The sequence below is a fragment of the Agelaius tricolor genome, unplaced genomic scaffold, assembly GCF_023055355.1.
Source record: "Agelaius tricolor isolate 1412-34295 unplaced genomic scaffold, bAgeTri1.0.p SCAF_17, whole genome shotgun sequence".
In the NCBI taxonomy this organism is placed as follows: Eukaryota; Metazoa; Chordata; class Aves; order Passeriformes; family Icteridae; genus Agelaius; species Agelaius tricolor.
This window is the reverse complement of record NW_027269277.1, coordinates 6,962,225-6,973,873: the sequence shown is the minus strand read 5'-3', so window position 1 is coordinate 6,973,873 and position 11,649 is coordinate 6,962,225. Positions and strand designations below refer to the sequence as shown.

The window sequence follows — 11,649 nt, the reverse complement described above, 5'->3', positions numbered from 1 at the left end:
CATCAAAGGAGGTGAACAGGAAAAGGCTGAAGGTAGATAAGGTGGCTTTTTGGGTTGCTTTTCCAGTGTTTAAAGGAATCTGCAAAACCTCACCTGACTCCCACACCACCTCTAATGGAGGTACCTCGTACTGTGAGCAACATAACCTCAGTCTTAGTAGGTGGGAGAGTTTTGGTCCGGGGGAAATTTAAAACAATGAAGATTGGTGTAGAAACGTGTGAATTAAGAGACTTGTTCAATGACTTTCTCCTAAGGCCAGCAGCCGTGCAGTGGTGTGATGATGATGTGCTGCACGTATTTACCTACACAGGGAACTGCTGCCTTCCAGCCTGTTTATAAAATCACAGCAAAAACTACTGAGGGAACTCAAAGACTTTTCCTCTGCAGTGGTCACATGCATTCCTGATGCAGCAAATTTCACATATAAACAAAAAACCACATCTTGCCTTATCCTACACGAACAAAGAAGTTTAGCCAGGCTGCTTTGCCTGTGCTGCTGCCCCTCTGCAGAAGCCTCAAACAGTTGCCATGTGGGTCTGCGGGGGACTGGTCAGCCCAGGGATGCACTGCAAAGGCATTTGGTGCTTTTTTCCCAAGTGGTTTGTGCACAAATGCAGTAGAGAAGCCAACTTGCACACAAGCCAATTTGCCTTGCATCAAAGGCAAATTTCTACACCTCAGGAAAAAAAACTGACAGGAGCTTCCCTGGCTTCTCAAAGAAAAGCACAGCTGGATGTCTGTCCCTTGTCTGTCCCCTGGACTTTCTGTGTTGATAACTGGCAATCTCCAGAAGTATCTAGAGCAGTGCAGGGACACACACGGTCCTGGGAGCCAGGCAGGCACAGAGCCCTGTGCCACTCATTGCTGGTTGTGGGCACATCCATCACTGCCACAGCCTGTGCTGCTGGCCCCTGCAGCCACCCCCTGGGGCATGTCCCTGTCCCATGGATCCCCCTGCCTTCACTGAGCCTCTGCATTTGTGCCCACTGCTCCACAAACTCTGCTGTGCTTTAACTCTCCCATTTTGATCCTGCAGGAGACCAGAGCCTGAAAGCAGTTCTAGCAGTTTTCAGCTTGTGAACACAGTGAAAATGTCTTTTCTAGCTGAGTAAAATCAAACTGATCACAACAGAAACTGCCCAAAAAAAGTAAAAGAAATTTTAAATCGTACACATAAATAGCAGTAGATACCTTTCTTTAAAAAAACGGGTGCAAAATTAATATAAATGTACAATTACCAACTTTATTGATCAATTTCCGTGTCAATCAAATCACTCATCAAGTTATTTTCCTGAAGGAAAACAGTATGGGACTTGGCAATTAATGGCTTGACTTGTTGAGAGTGGGAATGAACCATTTTACAACTGGAAGAATAGCAGTGTCTGGATTAGAATGCATTGGTTGTGTGCCCAAACATTGTGAGTTTGCCCCCTTTGAGGGCAGAGGCTTTTAAAAGCTGCTCCTCCCCATTCACACCCCCCTTACACCTCCCCACGCCAGACATTTGTGTTCTAGGGGTGCCTCAATGCTCTGACAGTCCCTGCACAGAGCAGGAGCAGGGATTGAAGCTGTAAATCAGCAGCAGGATTTCCCCCTGCCCTACAACTGTTGCTTGTAGGGCAGGGGGATTTAGTAATTCCTGAAGATAGCTGAAAAAACAAATGTTCTGGACTTGACAGCCACCAGGAGGCTGCTGGACGGGGCTGTTAATGGTGCACCATCACTGGCAGGCCTGCCAAGTTCATTCAGCCCATAGCAGATGAATCTTGAGCAGGCAGGCACCACCCCAGCCCTTCCCAGGGGCATCCCCGACTCAGTGGTGGCCCTTGTGCCTATTCCAGCAGGGTTTTGAAGCCTCAAGTGGTGAAATGCTAAGGAAAGACCTTTCACCATGGGGCTGGGACAGCTCTGGAGAAATCACTGCTGCAGGTGGGGCTGCAGGCAAATCCTCAGGTGGTCCAAACTCTCTCCTCCACTATGGCCCAAGTGGTGCCAGATGCTGCTGGCTACAGACAGTGCCCCTATGGCAGCTGCACCTGAGCTGGGGGATCCTGGCAGAGGCTGGGACAGCTGCAGAAATTTGGGAAAGATGATGCCTCGGGCAGCAGGGCTCCCCCATGAGCACCCCAGGCACAGTGAGTGTCCCCCCTCTCACCCAGTTCAAGCTCTGGTCCCCACCAGCCCTTGCCCCCCCCAGTGTCCCCCACACCCCCTCGCCAGGCCTGAGGCCAGGTGCACCCAGGGGCCAGCACTGCCCCTGTGCAGCCCCAGCTCCCCCTGTGCCCAGAGGCCAGGGAAGGGCCCAGCACCATCTCCTGGTGCAGCGCTCCCTGTCCCCTCCAGCAGCGCTGGGTGCAGCACCCTCCCCTCCCCTCCCCTCCTCCCCAGTGACGACACCAAGCCCTGGTTGTTGCTGCCTCCGCAGTGGTTTATTGGGGTGGGAGCCAGGAGCCCCCTGCAGGGTGGGGAGCACTGTGGGGATGCCAAGGGGGGACCCCAAGAGCCAGAGCCCTGCAGCAGGGACCGATTTCCAGCCTCACTAAAGCAGCAATGCAATACTGGAGAGCAACAGGCAATCCCAAACTCCAGTATTTACGTGCTGCTAGAGCACTGCTGACAGCTCTCCACAGCCTCCAGACCCCCCTCTCTGCCCCAAACACAAGGCAAGGGCCCCTTGGCTGATCCTTTGCCAGGGAAAGGCCCAAAGAGCAATAGCTGAGGGGTAGGTGTAGCATAGGATGTGGTCATGCCCATGTTGGAGGACAAAAAGGAGCTGCAAGTCCTTCCTGCCTGCAGGGCCAGACCCACGAGCTCCCAGGGAAGTAAAGGATGTGCACAGTCCAAGCACCAACACATACCTGAGCTAATGAGATACATGGGAATGTGTTAGCTTCCACATCTATGATAACCAGAAGCTCACTTTCTTGTCTTATCCTTGAGGTAATGAGGCAGCCCAGAATGGTCTGTATCTCCTTGTCCCTACAAACCATGATGTGCTGCTACATCTCCTCAAAGCCCACTGAATGTTGACATTCCAAATGGTATTTTGAATATATATATAAAAATTTTTTTTAAACCATGATATAAAGAACTGAAGAACACTCTACAATGAAGACATTTAACATGCATGCATTACCACAAGACAGGGTTTTTTTCTTCACAGGTGCTATCAGACAGTCTGTAACTGTAAGAGAACAAGCAGTTATACAGTGCAAACAAACCAGTTTCACAAACAAGGTCAGAAATTAACTGTTCTCCCAAACCACACTTAGTATTGGATCCCAGCAAATAATACACTTTCAGATCCAGAAGGTCTGTTGCTTTTGCTCCTGTGAAGAGCCTGCAGAACATCCCAGCCCTTCCAACTGGTCTGTGGGGAAATATTACCTTGTACTTTCCTCTTAGGTGATGCTGAACATCGAGGATTTTCCAGAAGTCACAATGTTAACATTTCAGATAAATAATTCCATATTCCAACAGTTGAAACCTGTTAAATTTTCTTTAAAATACTTTCATTCAGCTCAATTTGACTTTTGAGATATATAAAAAAATCCTTATTTTCAAAAAGAGTAAATGATGCTTATTTATCATATGAATGGACAAGCCTTACATGACCAAAAATTAAAGATCTCTGGAACTTCATCACACTCCCTGCCTGTAGCAGGGCAGGGAGGGGCTGCAGCCCTGCAGAGGGCAGCTGCCAGTGGCACTTGCACACCCCGTGCCTGGGCTGCACAGGAGCTATGCAGACACACTGATATTTTTTGTATTTCCTTTCTACCTTCCCCCCCCCACCCCACCAGTTATGGGACAACTTCCTTCAATTCATTTTCTTAAAAAGCAGCATCACAAAAAAAGCTGAACAATGTCAGAAATGACGCCCTGGGCTCCAATTCTTGTGCCATCTCCTCATGCCCAAGGCGCCACCAAGCCCCTGCCTCTTTAGCAAACTTAAAAATAGGAATCTCAAAAGCTCTTGTGACCTGTGCCAAGCGATTTCAAATCTGAAATCAAATATTTGCCAACAAAAGAGCAGTATATTTTCACCACTTCAGTGTCCTCAACACTGACAGCACCAGGGCCAACTCCCTAACGAGCAGCTGCTACTTGCTGCAAAGCAAACACGCAGCCAGTGCTCAGCCTGTAGAGCTAAATCAAAACACCCCCCACATCATATTAGCATTAATTACTTCTGCAACATTGTTTTACTTGACTGTACCTGTGCAATCTTATTTCTTTCATCTCTTCAAATGAATCCAAAAGAAAAAAGCAGCAGTAAACACGTTCAGCTTTAGAATCCATTTTGATAGCGACTGAGGTTCTTCACATTTTAATTAATGTTTTTATATTTATATAAAATATTTATATAAACCAGACTTTTAGTTCAACAACAAGGGCAAGAGCTCTCTTCAAGCACAATACACCTCCACCAGCCTCTAGCACAGAGGGAAAATCAACAGTCACACCAAGTATTGGGCAACTGGAAATTTGGGATAGGCAGTGAAATATGTATCTGAGAAAAGATGCACATTTATGACATGACAGCATCAATATTTTATGCAATAAAAAGCTTCATGTTTGAATTATCCCATCTCCCACTTCAGATTCTTTCAAACTTAGTTTGTGCTTTGGAAACTCAACTTTGCATCAGAAATTGGCAGCTGAACAGGGTAATTTGAGTTCACCTGAACCTCTCCTAGGTATTACCTGCAGTACCCAAGAAGGGATATGTGTGCCAGAGGGACCTGCATTTACCCAGAGGTACTGCAGGTATTTTGGAGCAGGTGGGACATGAGCTTACCTTGCCAACTCACCTCTGAACAGAGGCACATCAGCTCCTGCACGGCCTCTCTGGAGAACCAGATCACTGCTTCAGTGGAAGCTACAAAGCAACAACAGAAAGGGTTTGAGAGGCAATGGCAGAGAGGGGAAACTCCAGGAGGGGGGACCAGGGCAAGTTCCCTTCCAAGGCACACACAGACAGGTGCAAGTATTTTTAAAATTAGGGAAGAAAAAATAAATCAAGTTTTCAGCTCCAGATAGTGCAGACTATGCAGCAGAGTAACTTCATCCCTCCTCTCTCCATCCTCCCCTGCTACAAGCACCCTTGGCTCAGTGTGACTCTGGGCAGTGGCACCCAAGGCACACCAATCACAACCCAGGTGCTGTGGGGCAAGGAGAGACAGCCAGAAAAACCAGGGGCAGCTCTGGGCAGGTGGGAAAGCCATTGAGCACAAGCATGGCCAGCACCTTCCTCCCTAAAGCAGCAGCAAGAACAACTCTGCTGGTACTGGCGGACCAAAAGCAAAGGAGCCATCTTAATTGTGCTGGTTTAGGTGATAAAGCAGGCCTAGGGCAGGAGATGAGATGCAGAGAGGCTGTCTGGGGGTCGATGCTGCTGTGGTGACACCACGAGTGCCCTCTCTCAGTGCCACACAGAGGCAGCATCCCAGGAGCACCTCCAGCTTCCAAGCAGCACCTCCCTACAGCCAGGAACAGGGATGTCCTGCTTATGGTAACCCCAAAGACGAGAAGAACTGCCCCAAAAGCTCTGCCTCAATGCAAAGCACTGCAACAGCCCTTCTGCTGCCAAGAGCTCCATGCCTGCAGTGTGTGCACCAGCTCCTTCTAGAAATAGAAACTTCTACCTGTCATCTACGCAAGCCAGCCACCTACAGAGGTTTAATTAAATCCCCCAAATAACTGGGGAATTTGAACATGCAGAAAACCATTAATGCAATTCACAAAACAATGCAACTTCTGCTTGCCAAAGTATATTGGGCAATTAAGCAAAAACACCCCCCCCCCAGTCTTAAACACACACACAAAACTAAAACAAATTCCCTCTGAAATACTGAATTCCCTTAAAATACAACCTCATCCCTCCTCACTGACACTAACCAGAAAAAAAGAGATGGGAAAAAAAGTGAGAAGGAGCGCCATGGGGAAGGAAAGGAAATAAATACAGGAGCCCATGACAGGACAGATTTGCATACAGAACCTTTACTGACCCACACACTTCAGGGCTAGGTGAGCTCAAAGACAAGTAAATATTAAGCATTTCCTATATATAGAAAAAAAAAATAGGAACAAAAACCCCAGCTCTGCTAACCAACAGTTTTCTAGGAGACATGCACAAACAAATCCTGAAGTCATTGTTCTCATTTGAAACAATTGAAAAAAAAAGGCATTTATTATTTTAGAAAAAGACTAAAGTAAATCATCTCATTACAGCTGAAGGTCCCAGGCACTCATCAGCGAGGCAAATTTACGGTGACAAAACGAAAATAAGGGTGTGAGTAACACCAGCAGAACACTTCGTTGCTGCCTGCCTCTGAAAAATCCCAACACTTTCGTTGCTGCCTCCTTTTGAACAATGAGGTTTAAACAAAAGTCACATCCGAATATTTACAGATGTGGCCAATAGGTGGGATCAGAGCCGGTGCTTGATCGACAGCCACCACATGGCTCCAGCTCCGCCGTTCCCGGCAGGAACTGCCTGGCAGGGCTGCGGGAGGAGAAGGAGCCCGAGCAGAGGAAACTGCCCCAGCCAAGCCACTTTCATTTGCACGGCACCCACAGCATCTCCCCACCACCCAACACCGCCGCTCTGCCCAGCCACGACTCACTCCCGGGGGCACAAAACCAACGCAGAAAATAAATTTCCTGCCCGTTCTTGTCGAAGCCATGCGAGAGCAGGTCGTTCCTCACGCGCTTCATCAAAATTAATTTTTTTTTCTTCTCTAATTTGCCCATAAAAGGGCCAGGGAGGCAGCACGCAGTCGGGATAAAGCCCAGCACGTTTTCCCTGCACCTTCCCCGTGCTAAACCACACGCCATCGACACGCTCCTAGGTGGGGCCGAACACCCGAAACCAAACTGCAGCTACAAAGGGCAGATTGAAATAATGCGAAAAATGAATTCGTTAACTTCACTCGGGGTGAAACTCGAGCCCTACATTGTTACCAGCAGGATCAGCTGTGTTTACCGAGGCGGGGGTGTTAGTGGGACAGGGAGCTACTGGTGCTTAGAAAGGCCTGTGGGACAAGACTTCAACTTACAGCACTCCAGAAAACCAGAAAAATCCACAGTAAAATTCCAGGATCCACAGTTTTTTCTCAACACTGCTGAGGAGAAGAAAAGTATGATGCTTTTTGTTACTTCCAAGTTTTAGCATTGTCATCTCATCCAGTTCTAAACAACAAGGGTCAGATTTGGAAGCCCAATTTCTATAAAGTTTATTTGTTAAGAACAGAAAAAAAAAAACAAACAAAAATCCAATTTCTTTTTTGGTCAGATGAACAATAATTCAAAACATAACAAGCACACTGAATTTTTTTTTTCCTTTTTAGATTTGGCTTAAGTTTGCATGAAGCATTACTTAAAGCTTCCCTCTTGTATTTCATAAACGTTTACTGCATTAGCAGCTGAGTTTTACTGTATTTCCCACCAAAGTCGATTAACTAAATACAGACTTTCACAGTTGCCGGTGAGTTCTTTGGATTTCTTCAGAACAGAAGGTGATGAAACTTGGCAGATGGTCCCTCACCTACACTTAACACGCATAAGACACACAAGCAGAATTTGTTTTTTGAGGGAGCAATTAATGATTTAACCCTGGAAAACTCACTCTCCAAACGCAAAAAAATTGTCTTTATATACCCGATGCGTATAGGGGAAAAAATACTGTATGTAGGATCAATTACAGAGGGAAAAGTCTCAGCGCTGCGCATGTTGCTCCATCACTGCAGCTCCGAGAGAGCTGCGAGGCTGCCCTGGGAAGCTGGCCCTTGCCAGGATATTCAAATTTCCTGTACAAAGCGAGCAACCACCGAGGGGAAAAGAGAAAAAAAAAAGCAAAAGCTGGCTGCCAATTGGATTTTCTTTAATATTTTAAATTATTTTGGAGAACTATTCTTTGGTTACACTAGCATTATTTTTTAAACGTATAAAACTATTTTCTACGTGCGGGGGCGCGCAGACTCCGCGCCGGACCGGCAGCCCGAGGGTCCCCGCGTTCGCTTTAAAAAAAGAGGGAAACGGGGGAAAAAAAAAAAAAAGAAAAAAAAAAAATCAACCCCGAGCCCCACCTGCGGGGGGCGGGCGCGGCTCAAAAGAAAAAAAAATTAAAAATTATTAATAATGGGGGGGATGAAAAAAAAAAAAAAAAAGCCGTGAGGAAAAGGCACCGAGGGGCGGTCGGGGCGCCCCGCACCCACGTGGGAACCGGCCCCGCGCGCCGCTCCCGCACCAACGGCCCGGGGGGGCCCCGCCCGCCGCCCCCCGGTGCCGCCGCTGTCACCGCCCGAGCGGCACGGCCCGAGCCCCCGGGGCCGCCTTTGTGCCGCGCGGGGCGGCTCCCCCCGGGCCGCTGCCGGTGCGCCCGCGCTCCCCACCCCCCGCCGCAAAGAAAGTTTTCTTAACAGTTTTGGGGGGCGTTGTTTGGGGGTTTTTAAAAGTTCCTTGCGCCCCCCTCGCAAAGTTTCGGCCGGGCCCGTGTGCGGCCGTGCCCCGCGGGGAGCGGCGCGACCCCGCCCACGGGGCAGCGGCGGGAGGGGGTCCCGCCGAGCCCCCCCCAGCGCTCCCCGTCCCGCGTGTCCGTCCCGCGGGGCCGGGCCGGGCCGGGCCGCGCCGCCCGCAGCGGGGACAGGGCACGGGGAGCGCTGGCCGCCCCCCGCCGCGCCCCGGCCCCGCCGCCCTGCCCGCCCTCCCTCCTCACCTCCGAGTCCACTCGAAAATGGCGCCGAAACCGAAAAAACTTCGCAAATTTCATTGTAGGCGGCTGCAAAGGCTGCTGGGAGCGGGGGCGGCCGCAGCGCCGCCCGCCGGGGCGGGCCGGGCCGGGCTGGGCGCGGCGCGGGGCGGGGAGCGGAGCGCGGGGCGGCGGGACCGCCCGCGGCCCCGGCACGGCCCGGCTGCGGCTGCGGCTGCGGGGCCCGCCGGGGCGAGGATTCACCTGCCCCCGGCCCGGGGCTGTGAACCGGGACCGCCGCGCCCCCGCCGCCGCCGAAAGCCGCGTGCAGAGAAAAAAAACCTCAATTCGGGAAAAATAAACAGATGTATGTAAAATACGAGAGCTGCGCGGGAGCGGTGGGAATGCTCAGCTTCGCCCTTCGTGCGAGCCAGTTCGTTCCTCTGCCTCTTCCGTCGGGCGTTTATGGCCGCTCATAACCCAGACGGAAAAGGGATGATGCTTTTCCAGCCCTGCTTGGGTAAAAGTTGATGTACGTGCACTCACATGACATCAGAGTGATACTTAAAATCGTTCTCTTTTTTTCCCCATTACTGTGATGCTAAATTCTCCACAAACACTGATTCTCGGTCTGTGTTTCTCTGAGCTGCAGACTTTCCCATGTCCAGGAGTCACACAGGAGCAGTGGGAGCAGGATTTTGGAGCTCACAGTGCACACCCTGGGTGTGCGATGGCACCGTGACACACTCGCAGGGAGGGTGGGCTCTTTCAGACATGGTTTTCCAGACACTTTTAAATGTGAAGAGTCAGAACTTGGGAGAATGGGGATTTGTGCCGGTGGGGAGCCTAGCAAGCTGAGGCCTGGGAAAAGTGATGCTGAGGCAAAATGTTCCTTTCCAAAAGGAGAACCCAGATCTGGTGGTCAGAAACTTGCAGATTTGTCACATTCATCATTGGAAGTGGTTAAAGCTGCTGAGTCTCTTGTTGGCCTGGTGGGTTTGAATTCTTCTTGCAGTTTTTATTTCTACCCCCACCCCAAACAGCAAAAAAAACCCCAAACCCTGTTGCTAAATAATTGCTCTGTTCTCACAGGTGAAGCAGTGAAGCTCAATTAATTGTGCTTTGTAAAGTGCTTCTGATCCTCTGATGGAAACATGTAGGGGCAAAACACTTTTATTTTGCAACTTGCAAAGGCTGATAAGAGCGATGAAAACGGAAAAGCCTCACCACTGAGGGGGATTACAGCCCCACGCTTTTTCCACTCGAGATCTTAGAGATGAGCTGATGGCTGCTGCTTTTCATTTAGAAGGGTTTTTCCCCCTCTTTTGAAAGAAACACAATCACTACCAAGTATTCTAGAGGGACTTCATCTTTAAACAAATAATGTTTTTTTTGTTGGGTGTGCACTATTATTTTCTTAATTATTCCTGGATTTATGCCTGTTCCACCAAGAGTTTTCTCAGATGGCAGAAACAATTGGTCCTTTTTTATTACACTAATAGCAAAAAGTATCCCTAATAAAATGACTCTGTACATCCCATAAACTCAAATGGGACACATTTTGCCAACAATCACACCTCTTCATTGAGGCATCTTATATGCTGCTTTTTTTTTTAACTTTTTTTCCACATTACTATTGTTTACTACTCAGCCTCACTGGCTGGCTAAGTCTTGGTGCCAAAACGAAACGAATCGAGTAATTTATTTAGCACCAGAGCCCTCCCACTCACCCTTAGCATGAATGTTGAGATCTCAGCAGATGTGGTAGGGAATGAATGGGCAAAGAGATTCACCTACACAGAATCACATCTACTTGTGGGTGGCCTCTAATTAATTTGGCTTCGAGGCTCCACTGCAAGGTAGATGGGTTAGGAAGTCTGGCCAGGAGTCATCTGGTTGAATCATACCTATTCTGTGGAGAACTTCATTGTGTAGCTGTGTCTGACTCCCACCCTTGTGAGAACTAATTAAAAATAAAAAAAAAAAAAAGCGCCCCACACTTATTGGAAGTCAAATATAAATGTCAGCGTTTCGGATGAAATGGTATCTTGGGAGGCTCCTGCACATTTAATCAGCTGGTTGTACCATGTATATCATGGCCTCAAAAGCTGCAGTGAGAACCACGAAAGGCACTGGCTTAACATCAGCAAAAGTGTTTGCCAAGCTTGGATTATGTCACCGCTTTATGATCTTGCTTTGTAAAGGGAGAATACTCTTGGGGAGCAAGGACTCGGCATGCCGGATCTACAGCGAGAGCAAGGAATGAATGCTGCTCACAGAGACTGGGGGAGGGCCAGGGGCTCTGTGTGCTTGGGGTGGTTTTCCACATGGATGCTGTGCAGTTGCTGCCACCAAGCAGAGATGCACCCCACGGATCACTGGGGCTGAAAGCAAAAAGCCCAAAATACCCCAGTGGAGCAGTTTGCTGCTTGCCCTCCCACGGGCACACCTGTGGGGGCCCTGTCTGGGTCCTGTTCGTCACTGTCCCCTTGCTCTCAGGGCATCTCTGTCCCATTCCAGGGAATATGGAGATGCTCTGAGGCCCTCTGGTTTTCCCTTGCCTCAGGATACAGACACCCAGCCAGGCTGGGGCTTGTCAGACATTCAGAATGTGATGCCCTTGCGGAGGTGGCAGCCGTGGAACTGGTTAAAAAAATAAACATCCCCCACCACACATGTGAAATGTGGCCTGCTGAGATGCTTCTGTTCCCTGTCACACGGGTGAGCTGTGGCCACTCCTTCCGTGCTGCAGGCTGGTGGTAAAGGCAGGAAACTCTTTGAGGAGACCAATTCTGTTTGCCCGGCACAAGCCCAAATGCTGGGCTTGCATCTGCTTCTGTGAGTGCAAGGAGAATAAAGACAAAAACTTGGAGGTTACATGCCCTTTGAGGAGGGCTGTTGGTGGGACAAGTGACATTGGAGGGGACAAACAGCTGAAGAGAAACACCTCTTCAAAA

General features: G+C 49.4%; 1 long non-coding RNA gene across 1 annotated transcript; it reads right to left on the bottom strand.

Moving 5' to 3' along the window:
- Positions 1-2,380: 2,380 nt before the first annotated feature.
- On the bottom strand, positions 2,381-8,782 carry LOC139597231 (uncharacterized). Its single transcript, XR_011681550.1, has 3 exons — positions 8,720-8,782; positions 7,062-7,124; positions 2,381-4,882 (listed from the first exon to the last, which is right to left on the bottom strand). It is a non-coding gene; the product is annotated as an uncharacterized lncRNA (long non-coding RNA).
- Between the last annotated feature and the right edge of the window lie 2,867 nt (positions 8,783-11,649).